Raw genomic sequence first — 12,567 nt, forward strand, 5'->3', positions numbered from 1 at the left:
TTAAAAATAAATAAATAAGAATTTGAAACATGTCAACTGCATATGCCTGTCTCCTGATTAATGTAAAAATTAAAAAAAGAGACACCAAAAAATAATGGAGAAGGCCCCACTCAGCGAGAAAGATGTTATCTGGAATCTCATATTTAAAAAACAAACTCTTGGGATCTCCCTGGCGGTCCAGTGGTTAAGACTCTGCGCTCCCAATGCAGGGGGCATGGGTTCGATCCCTGGTCAGGGAACTAAGATCCCGCATGCTGCATGGTAGCAAAAAAAACCCAAAAAATAAAACCCCCACAACTCTTGGGCTATACTTAGTAACTTGTTTCCAAAGAGTACAGTATGGAAAAGAGGAAAAACAGCAGCTTTAAAGTGGAGGAATCAGGTAAACACTACTTTAGACAGGTGATCAAGGTCAATGCCAACCATGATGTCATGTTAATAATTTGTACTCTTTACACCTGAAACTAACACAACATTGTAAATCGACTATACTTCAATAAAAAAAATTTTTTTAATGTACTCTTGATATGGTGTAATGAAAATGGCATTTCACCTCACCAGTCTTCCTCTCAAAACTCAATAAGCGCCAGTCTAATCATAAGAAAAATGGACAAATCCCAATTGAGGGACATTCTACAAAATATGCGACTAGTATTCCTCAAAACTGTCAATGTCATCTAAACCAAAGAAAGTCTGAGAAACTGTCACAGCCAAGAGGAATCTAATGAGATATAACTAAATGTGATGTGGTATCCTGCCTAGGATCCTATAACAGGAAAATGACATTAATGGAAAACTGAGGAAATCTGAATAATTAAGTATGGATTTTAGTTAATAATAATGTATCAATATTGGTTCATCAATTGTGACAAATGTACATTACTGCATAAGATGTTAATAATATAGGAAACCGCACGTGGGATGTGAAAACTCTGTACCATGTACGCAACTTTTCTGTAAATCTAAAACTATTCTAAAATTTAAAGCTTTTAAAAACATTGAAAAAAATCTTTTGTTGGTTATCTCCCTTCTCCATTCAAATCCTGTGCTTCTAACCAAATATTACAAAGAGAATCATGAGCCTTGGGCATCTGTTATATGAGAAAGAAACTTGCAATTAACTTCCTATGGATCACTTAATAGTCACCAGGTGGGAATGGTTTGTCAACACTGTCCTTGAGTCAAACATGGAGCAAATTTAAAGTCAATGGCAAAATCGGGGATGAGTGACCTTTAACAATGCAGTCAATCCATCAGCAAAAGTTTGATGATGTAGCACAGCCCTGAAATCTAAACACAGCCAAGAATATGCACATCTAAACCTTGCTAATGCTTCAAAATGCATTAGATATAAATCTAGAAACTATGACAACCTAAGCTTTAGCAAAAATCATTTTGACCCTGTATAATAAACATTAAAAAATTAATGGGACTTCCCTGGCAGTCCAGTGGTTAAGACTCCTCGCTTCCACTGCAGGGGGCATGGGTTTGATCCCTGGTCGGGGAACTAAAATCCCACATGCCACGCACTGCGGCCAAAAAAAAAATTAAAAGCAAAGCACTCCAACACTAGAATCATGGGCATTATCAGTTTTACAAGCATTTCCTGGAATCGGATGGCACTACATAAAAGTTAGATTCAGAGGGGTGAAGGTTGAAAAATACTGTGGAATTTCTAAAGTCCAGGTTTGGGTTGATTGATCAAGCAGACCTTGTTTACATTTCAGTTGGTATCTGAAGACAATTGATAAAATGGGGGGTGGGGGAGGGTGGCAGCTGAAAAGTAGTTTATTACCACCCACTGTTGATTAGAAACAATGTACCTAACTGCAAAAGTAGGATTAAGTTGCACTTCGTATCTTACTTAGAGTCAACCTTCAGTCAGTATTTTTATAGAACCCTGGTTCTCAAACATTAATTCTGCATCAGCGTCACCTGGAGGGTGTGTTGCACCAGATTGTCAGGTCCCACCCAGTTTCTGATACAGTAGGTCTGAATCAGAAGTCTGGGCATTGCATTTCTAACAGCTCCCAGGTGATGCTGATACTTGTCTTTTATAAACATTCCAACAACTTTAAAAAACCTATGATCAAATGTAAGCACCTCAATAAAATCTAAAACCAAATTTAAATAATTTGGGAATTTTCTGCCCTTTTTCTTTAGCAACAAGTATTTCTTAAGAATTTATTCCAGTACTCGGCACTATACCAGACACTGGCCCTGGGCACAGAGCACTAAGTAAAAGCACACATGCCCTTTTAAATTTTGTTCTGGGGGAAGGCAGCTAATAACTAGCTCCAAGATTCATTATTAATTACAGTTGCAGAAAGAAGTAAGAGAAGTACAAGGTGCTATGAGACCCCATTGAGATTGGGTGGTCTGACTGCAGCGGGAAGGTTTCCTTAAGGATGCTTGAGTTCAGTACTGAAGGAATAGAAATGGGGCCCTTGGGGGAGGATTCCACACAGTGGGAGCAGTGTGCGGGAGGAGGGCAAGCCCTGAGGGAAGGCCAGTGTGACTGCAGTGTACAAGGCGAGGGGCAAAGGTCAGAGATGTTATTGCACAGGCAGGCAGAGCCTGGTGTGCACAATAAGGAGTTGAAATCTTCCTCTGTGAAGGGAACCACTAGGGATTCTTAGCATGAAACTGACTTAAACTAATGCTATGTTTTAAAAAAATCAGTCTAGCTGCTTCGCAGGGATGGATTAAGCTTGGCAAGACTGGATCCCAAAAATATTCAGGAGGCATAATCTTTGGAATTTGGTGAGGGACTGGGTAAGCTGGAGGGAGAGGAGAAAAGATTCAAGGGTAACTTCCAAGACTATAAAATGCTATGAAGTGATTAGCAGTGCTTTTCTAGTCTGACTTGAGTTTTTCTCTGTGGTGTAGCATGACAGGCAAAAAATGTATTTTATCTGTGTCTAGAAAAGGACTGGACTCACAAAAATACTTAAAATAGTAGGATAACAGATCAAATGCTTCCCTTTTCCAAGAAGAGAAAATTCCTTTTGACAGCATTATATATTAAGCTCAAAGTTAACCTTACTGTCTCCCTTCAAGATTGTGGAAGCAAAGACTGACAGGGTTACTCATTCTGTAGTCTGTGAACTACAAGAGCATTTTATTTTTACCTTTCTTATGGCATTTATCACTTCCTGCCTTGTATTTTCGTTATGTATCTATGTATCTTATCTCCTTTCCTAAACTGTAAGTTCTCTAATGAAAGATAATGATTACTAACATAGAAATAAACCCGAGACAATCTATCCACCCACATCTAGGGGTGTTGTAGGTGGGAAGGGCATTAGAGTAAAAACAGGCAGAAAATCCTTTTCTTTTGTCTCATTAACCAAACGGGTTGTCATTAAAAACAAAAAAAGTGATGCAGAAGTAGGAAAAGGTGCTTATTATATATTTTACATTGACATATAACTTAAAGCAGCACTCGAATATAATTAAAGAAAATAATGAAGTGTTGGAAACTACTGCTTTCTCTAACTGGAAGGGCAACTAAGCAAGATTTTGGATGACCAAGCGTGGACATGAAAATACTTCCATTCTTTTTATGTCACCACATCCTTAAAACTGCACTGACAATGGCTGACTGAAATTAACCAGAGTTCTACAGCAGACTCAAATCATCAATAATTCCTACACTTAGAAAAAAAATTACCCTGCCACCCCCCAAACCCTATAAAACAAGTATGTGCAACACTCTCTGAACTGAGTGTTGCAGAGGGATCTTAGTCCCTCCTTTCTTAGGGAGCTAAGTTTACCATCTATCAAAGAGCCAAGAAAAAATCTCTCAGCCAGATGCCTCAGTCCAGGCCCTAGCATGGTAATTCACCAATTCATTGTTTAAGGCTTTCTTGTATTGCTTGCTCTAAATGAAACTGTAGTATAATGGTGCCTTTTCCACTAACCTGAACACTTTCAGATAAGGTCTAAGATTCAGGCATGTAAAAGCCTACCCTGGGTTATGGTAACCTCAGAACAACTCAGAATGGTATTTCTTGCTCACAGACTTCATTCAGAGCTTTACTGAAATGGCACCTTGCCAATGAGGCCTTCCTTTGTTGCTCTATTGAAAAACTGCAACCGCTACCACCTGATACTTCCTATCTTCCTTCCCTGCTTTCTTTTCCCTTTACCACTCATCACTAGCATACAAGATACTACAATTATTTGTCTTGTTTATTGTCTGTCTCCCTGTCTACTGGTTGTCCCCCCAAATCTGTTCTTCCTTTCTTCCTGAGCACCTGGCTTTCCAGCTAGAAACTGCATTTTTCTATCTCCCTTATGACTAGGGAGGACCACGTGACTAAGATTTCGCCAAAGGTATATGTGTAATAGTGATGTGTGAAACTTCCCGGTCATTTTCCTAAAGAAGCTTGCCCTGGACCCCTCTTTCCCTCTAGCTGGCTGGAACTTGAAAACCAAATGCTGAGGAAGGCAGAACTGCCCCACTAGCCTGGGACCCTAGATGATCTTACGGAATAGAAGCTGCCTCCTTGCCCCGGGCTATTACAGGCCAGAAAGACAAAGATCTACCTTTTTCTGGCCATTGTATTTTGGAGCTCTCAGCTTATCCTTTACCCTAACAATACCCTCCCCCATTAAAATGTAAGGTCCATGGGGGCAGAGATATTAGTCTGTTTTGCTCACCAGTGCATTCCCAGCAAGTAGAAGTGCCTGACACAGGGCACGGTACCTAATACTTGTGAATTGATTAAATAGAAAACTTCATTATTAACACTTCCACATCTTCAAACCACCTTCACGGCTTCAAGAAGTTCAGATTACAAGATCCAAATTGCTCCTAAGACAGCGCCCCAGAAGTTCCTATACTCCATTCATTGCCATCTTCCCCCTCCTCCACTGAGTGTGCCCTTCAGCCCCACTATCCTCCTTTTCGTGCCTGGCTCTTGCCCAACTCAGCGCCTTTGAACAAGCTGGTTCCAGTATCTACTCCCAAACCCCTCTGCAGAAGTAGTCCCTCCTTCCTTCAGTTATCTGCTTATATGCCATCTCCTCTGACAGAGCTGGCTGGCTACCCTATCAAAAACAGACCTTATTTCTGCTATCTCTGTTTCTAATTCATTTTATTCAAAACTTATGAAAGTGAGTAATTATAATATTTGTTGCCTTATTTTCTTTCTAAAATTTTATTTATTTATTTTTTGGGCTGCTTTGGGTCTTCGTTGCTGTGCGTGGGCTTTCTCTAGTTGGAGCGAGCGGAGGCTTCTCTTGTTGCAGAGCATGGGCTCTAGGCGCGTGGGCTTCAGTAGTTGTGGCTCGTGGGCTCTAGAGCGCAGGCTCAGTAGTTGTGGTGCACGGGCTTAGTTTCTCTGCAGCATGTAGGATCATCCCAGACCAGGGATCGAGCCCACGTCCTCTGCATTGGCAGGTAGATTCTTAACCACTGTGCCACCAGGGAAGTCTCTGTTGCCTTATTTTTAAACTGTAAATTAGATTATAAGTTCCATAAGGACACGAACCACTTCTGTTTTTATTTACTACACTATCCTCTTTGCTTAGCATAGTGCCTGGCCAGTCATAAGAGGTCAAAAGGTGCTGAGTGTTTATTTTTAAATATTTTGAAGTAGACATGAGTTAAAGCATACGTAGCTCTCCCATAAATGTAGTCTTCAAATGTTCTTGACTACCAGCCTGACAATAATGTAAGCTTCTACTTATGGGGATATAAACCAATGCATATTTCGGCAAGCTTTTAATTGCTTTCCTAGAAGGATTACCATTCCTCCTTTCCACTACGAGTTTTTAGTTGCTTACAACCTGGTGGAATTTGAATGACTCCTATTGGTATGACGGACCAAGGGCAACTTTTACAAGGATGTCTCAAATGCAGGTTCATATGGGCATATACAATTCAAAATAAATGATGATTATGTTTTGGGGGCATGCCAACTGGCCTCCCAGGACCTCAAACCCAAAGATCAAAGATTCTTTCATCTCTAAGGTCAAGGTTTCAGTTCATCAATTTGCTTCTGGATTATGTAACCTGAGGTGGCCCTCTAGAACTGTGTGGGCACCAGCCAAACTGGGTGCTCCAGAACACTCTGGAGGTATTCAGTAATTCAGACTTTTAAAAATGCTGTTTATAAAAAATGCTGTTTCCTTCGGTATCTTACCTGTGGTGGTGGATATACGAACATACACATGGGATAAAACTGCATAGAAATAAATACACACACACACACACAAATGAGTACAAGTATACCTGGAGAAATCTGAATAAGATCAGTGGATGTTATCAATGTCAGTACCCTGGTTGTGACGTTACACTACAGTTTTGCAAGATGTTACCATAAACTGGGTAAAGGGTACACAGGATCTCTATTATTTCTTACAACTGCATTATCTCAATAAATTTCAATTAAAAAGTGCTGCTTCAACACAGAAACTAGGATGTTGCAGGATTCAACTGGCTATTTTCTGAAGAAAACAGGAAGGAAGAGGCTGGGGAAATGAGAGAAAGAGAAGTAAAGTAGGAGAGAATATAAAACCTCACAGTAGGAGAGATTACTAAAAGAACACTGTAGTCTCTGAAAATATACACACATATCCTGTCTTCTTCAGGTCACAGCATCAAAGAATAAAAGGTTGTTACAGAACACCCAGTTCAACTGCATTTTAAAGTTCTGGAAAATGAGGCTCAAAAAATAATTTGCCAAATTTTAAAACTTTTAGAAAAAATAATGAGACTACTTTGCCAACTTTGGCATAGGGAAGGATTGCTTAATCAAGACACATAAAGCGGACTTCCCCGGTGGCGCTAGTGGTTGGGAATCTGCCTGCCAATGCAGGGGACACAGATTTGAACCCTGGTCTGGGAAGATCCCACATGCCACAGAGCAACTGAGCCCGTGCGCCACAGCTACTGAGCCTGCGCTCTAGAGCCTGCGAGCCACAACTACTGAGCCCACGTGCTACAACTACTGAAGCCCACACGCCTAGAGCCCGTGCTCCACAATAAGAGAAGCCACCGCAATGAGAAGCCTGCACACCACAACAAAGAGTAGCCCCCGCTCGCCGCAAATAGAGAAAGCCCACACACAGCAACAAAAACCCAACGCAGGCAAATAATAAATTAATAAATTAAAAAGAGACACATAAAGCAGTAACCATAAAGAAAGAAACCAAAAAATTTGACTACATTAAAGTTAAGAACTTCTTTATCAAAAGACATATATAAATATATGCGAAGCCACAAATTAAGTTATTTGCAAAAAATATAACCAACAAAGGATTAATCTCCTGAATATGAAAAGGACTCATAATTATAAATCAGTATGAGAAAGATAAACCAACAGAAAACAGTTAAAGGACATGAACAAGTATTTCAGAGGGGAAACATAAATGGCCCATAAACGTATGCAAAGATGTTTAACCTCATTAGTAATCAGAGAAGCAACAAAATGTAAGAAGTCAATATCAAGGGCAAGTATATGAAGCAACGAGAACTCATACATTGCTAGTGGGAGTGCATATTGGTAGAACCACTTTGGAAAACAATTTAATCTCTTCTTGTAAAGTTGCACATTTCAAGAGTTATTATGTGTATTTGTTTTCCTATACATATGCCTGAGTGTGTGTTTGTATATGTATATGTGTATCCTACACGCACTGGGGGGGGAACCCCTTTTATAAATATACACTAAAAGACACATTTTCTGGTCATACAGAAAAAAAAAAACCCTGCAAATAACCTATAGGTCCATTGACAGAAGAATGGGTAAATTCTAGTATATTCCCAAAGTAAAATATTATTCAGCAGTGACAATGAATCAACTATAGCTACATAAAACCTTATGAAGTGGGCTTCCCTGGTGGCGCAGTGGTTGAGAGTCTGCCTGCCGATGCAAGGGACACGGGTTCGTGCCCCAATCCGGGAGGATCCCACATGCCGCGGAGCGGCTGGGCCCATGAGCCACGGCCGCTGAGCCTGCACGTCCGGAGCCTGTGCTCCGCAACGGGAGAGGCCACAACAGTGAGAGGCCCGCGAACCGCAAAAAAAAAAAAAAAAAAACACCTTATGAAGAATCTTAGCAATTTAATATTGAATAAGAAAAAAAACCCAGTATACTATTTCTATAAGCTCAAGGAAACTAATATATTATCTAACTTTGCATATATATGTGTTAAAACTATTTTTTAAAGCAACAGAATGATTCACAGAAATAAGGTTAATAGTTACAGGGTTGTGGGGAGACGGGGATGAGATAAGAAAGGAGCACACAGGTAGAATTATATTGGTAATGGTTTAATTCTGAAGTTGGGGTGCAGGTACGTGAGTGGTCATTTTATTATGCATATATTTAACACGTGTCCTTCTATATGCACTGAATATTACATTTGTAAAACAATGTATTTAAAAATGAAGTGACTTTCCTAAGGCTACAGTGCTGGTTAGTGGAGGCACCATAACAGAGAAGTTTCCAAGTCCCATACCTCAAAAAACTTCCACAACGCTAGGTATATATTAGGAACAAAAGAGACATTTGTTGATACAACATGAATTTCATGACTATGTAAAATATTAATTCCAAACATGGATTCTATAAATCCATTAGTACGTCTTTTGGTTTGATTTCACTTTGATTAAACTGCCTTCATTAGTATGTTTGATTAGTATGTCTAAATTTGCACAATATTTTAATTACACTGCTTCACATTTCAAAACACGGATATATATTCTACTGACACTTTTCATCAAACTGGTTCTCAAATATGTACATATGAATTGTCTTCTTATTGCCCCTACTGTGTCCTAGCAGCTGTGACTCAGCCAATCCAAGTGCTGCCTCTCTATCTACCATTGTGCAGCTAACGGTGTTCAGGAGTAGAGATGAGTAAGAGTGTCTTTGGGAACTAACGTCAGGTGGCCACTGGCAAAGACAGTGCTGCTGCTCCCCAGGAAGCCTGCCCATCGTATTTCAGTACCACCAAAAACGCTCTCCTCCATTAGAGCTGTTAGCTAAGAGGTTAACCAGAGTTAAGTTCATTTCTAGAACACAGTACTAACAGAGGCATGCGTCTACATTTGATCCCCCAATCACTCAGGTCAGTGTAAAACGAAAACTACAACCACTTTTAAAAGCCCATGAAAGTCTGTCGTTATTTCCATCCGAAGTACAGACAATTTAGTTCACACTCATTACTGTTAAAGAAGAAATGAAATTTGGGGTAGAGTATAGTCAAATGAGCAACCAAGAGATGGAGACCTCCCTCCCTTCCTCCCTCCTCGCAAAAAAAAAAAAAAAAAAAAAAAAAAAGAGACAGATGAAGACCCAAAGAGTAACAGAGATAAACAACCCAATAGAAAATAGTCAAGGCGCGGAGCGGCTGGGCCTGTGAGCCATGGCCGCTGACTGAGCCTGCGCGTCCGGAGCCTGTGCTCCGCGGCGGGAGAGGCAACAGTGAGAGGCCCGTGTGCCGCCAAAAAAAAAAAAAAAAAAAAAAAAAAAAGTCAAAAATCAACTATAGCAAAAAAAAAAAAAAAAAAAAAAAAATCAACTATACTCCAATAAAAATTAATTAAAAAAAGAAAAGAAAATAGTCCAAAAATTCCACTGCTAGACTATGAAGCCTAAACATTTATACGAAATTATAAAGCAGGGAGAGAACTTAAATATTGATGACCCAGGAGCCCTTGCAGTTCAAAGAGGAAACTGAGGACATATGTTACAGAGCTGAGTCTGGAATTCCTATTTCTGAACTCCCATTCACTGAATAACCTTGGACAAGCCATTTGCCCTCTTTCTGTACATTTCTTCAGCTGTAAAATGAAGAGGCTGGACAATTAAAAGGTCTCTAAGATCTTTTACCACTTCTAGGACTTCAGTGAGCCTTACAGACCATGTAGCAGTCGAAACCCTTCATTTTACTGATGGTAAGGTTAGCAGACTAGTTACTTATGGTAAAATCTTCCATTCCTGGTCTATACGCAGTTTATATTTGTTCATTCATCTTCACATGATCCTAGGACATAAGTGTGATGGTTAATTTTATGTGTCATCTTGACTGTGCCACATACTGCCCAGATATTTGGTCAGACATTCTGGGTTTGTCTGTGAGGGTATTCCTGGATGAGATTAACATCTGAATTGGTAAACAGAGTAAAGCAAATTGCCCTCAATAATGTGAGTGGACCTCATTCAACCAGTTGAAGGCCTAAATAAAACAAAAAGACCGAGACTTCCCTGGTGGCGCCGTGGTTAAGAATCCGCCTGCCAGTGCAGGGGACACAGGTTCGATCCCTGGTCCGGGAAGATCCCACATGCCGCGAAGCAACTAAGCCCGTGCGCCACAAATACTGAGCCTGCACTATAGAGCCCATGTGCCTAGAACCCGTGCTCCGCAACGAGAAGCCACTGCAATGAGAAGCCTGCGCACAACAAAGAGTAGCCCCTGCTCGACGCAACTAGAGAAAGCCCGCGCGCAGCAACAAGGACCCAACGCAGCCAAAAAAGGAAGGAAGAAAAGAAAGAAAGAAAGAAAGGAAGGAAGAAAGAAAGGCTGACGTTCCTTGGAGTAAGAGGCAACTCCTCCTGCTTTAAGCTGGGACACTGGTTTAACTGGCCTCGGGACTTGAACTGAAGCACTGGCTCCTCCTGGGTATCAAGCCTAACGCTAGCCTTTGGACTGGAACTTACACCATCAGCTCTCCAGGTTCTCTGGCCTTCCCACTCAGACTGGAACTTCACCATTGGTCTCCTGGTCTCCAGCTTGCTGACTCCAGGTCTTGGGACTTCTCAGCCTCCATAATCATGTGAGCCAATTCCTTGAAAACCTTGTAAGCCAATTCCTTGCAAGTTTCTTTATATGTGTATGTGTGTGTGTGTGTGTAAATATGTGTATACATATATATATATGAAGAAATTTATTTAAATATTTACATGTAAATAATATTAACTGGGCTTCCCTGGTGGTGCAGTGGTTGAGAACACGGGTTCAAGCCCTGGTCTGGGAAGATCCCACATGCTGTGGAGCAACTAAGCCCGTGCGCCACAACTACTGAGCCTGAGCTCTAGAGCCCGCGAGACACAACTACTGAGCCCATGTGCCACAACTACTGAAGCCTGCGTGCCTAGAGCCCTGCTCCGCAACAAGAGAAGCCACCACAATGAGAAGCCTGTGCACCGCTACGAAGAGTAGCCCAAGCTCGCCGCAACTAGAGAAAGCCCGCGTGCAGCAACAAAGACCCAATACAGCCAAAAATAAATTAATTAATTAAAAATAAATAAATAAAAATAAATAAATAATATTAACCATTAGTTGTTGTGGCACACGGGCTTAGTTGCTCCCGGCATGTGGGATCTTCCCAGACCAGGGCTCGAACCCATGTCCCCTGCATTGGCGGGTGGATTCTTAACCACTGCACCACCAGGGAAGTCCCTACATGTAAATAATATTAAAATAATAAATATACAGGTATTTACACACACACAAAGACCCTGTTGGTTGTTTCTTTGGAGAACCCTAACTAATACAATAAGCAAATGTGTATAATGAATTAATGCTTATAAAGCACTTAAAACAGTGTCAGGAATTTACTACTCTGGTTTTAGCTGTTATTATAATGGTAAGAAGGCAAAGACAATTTACAACTAAAACAATTCCATAAACCTGCGGAATATCAATGGAGTCATAGATCAGTAATTCAAGGCACTGAATGGAATAGTTATTTTTGTACACAGCCTAACAGAACACAAATGCTTACACTGAAGGTAAAATGAAAAAAAAAAGATAAAAAAGAAAACTCATTTTGAATTTTGATCCATGTAAAATAAAAAGATTATTTCCATCTTCATGTATTAAGGGCTTAAATGAGACCCTTACCACTATCATTTCTGACAGTCTGGTACCCTGCAAAACTGCAATAAACTCACAAAAACAGTAACATTAAAAGTACTTACACCTCTATATAACCATTTTTTAAATTTAAAAAACAAGTATTTGTAAAATAGCTAGACTAAAAAGTTATCAAGACTTACAAAATGAAACAAACACTTTAATCAGTAAATACGTCATTTCTTATTTATAGTGAAGTATTTTTATTGTATGTATGTATTATTATTATTATTTTGGCCTCAGCGCAGGGCTTGTGGGATCTTAGTTCCCTGACCAGGGATTGAACCTGGGCCCTGGCAGTGAAAGCGTCGAGTCCTAACCATTGGACCACCAGGGAATTCCCGAAGTGAGTACTTTTAAAGTATAATAGCAAACTTCAAGAAAGTCAATGTTGTAAATGTGTGTACAACAGTGATGCTCATAAATATAAAGTTATTCATTAAGTACATCAGAGACCATTAAATACTTAAAAATATAATGAAAAAGATATTATATTGTATGTATTCAAAACACAGCATGCTAGAGGAAATGACTTCATTTCTAAAATATGAGTAGAGATTTTTTTTTTAACTGAACACAACAGTGATGCCTAAAAGACTGAACAATTTGACCTCTCAGTCAAGCTCTCAAACTCTATGATTATAAATGGGAAATAAGATTAAAAATACAGATAGGAATCAAATTTCATTCAGT

At 40.0% G+C, this 12,567-nt stretch overlaps 1 protein-coding gene across 1 annotated transcript in view; it reads right to left on the reverse strand.

Moving 5' to 3' along the window:
• Nucleotides 1-12,567, reverse strand: part of ATP11C (ATPase phospholipid transporting 11C) — a 167,445-nt gene that overhangs the window by 142,433 nt on the left and 12,445 nt on the right. The gene's annotated exons all lie outside the window — the stretch shown is intronic.

This window comes from Phocoena sinus, chromosome X (genome assembly GCF_008692025.1).
Source record: "Phocoena sinus isolate mPhoSin1 chromosome X, mPhoSin1.pri, whole genome shotgun sequence".
Lineage (NCBI taxonomy): Eukaryota > Metazoa > Chordata > Mammalia > Artiodactyla > Phocoenidae > Phocoena > Phocoena sinus.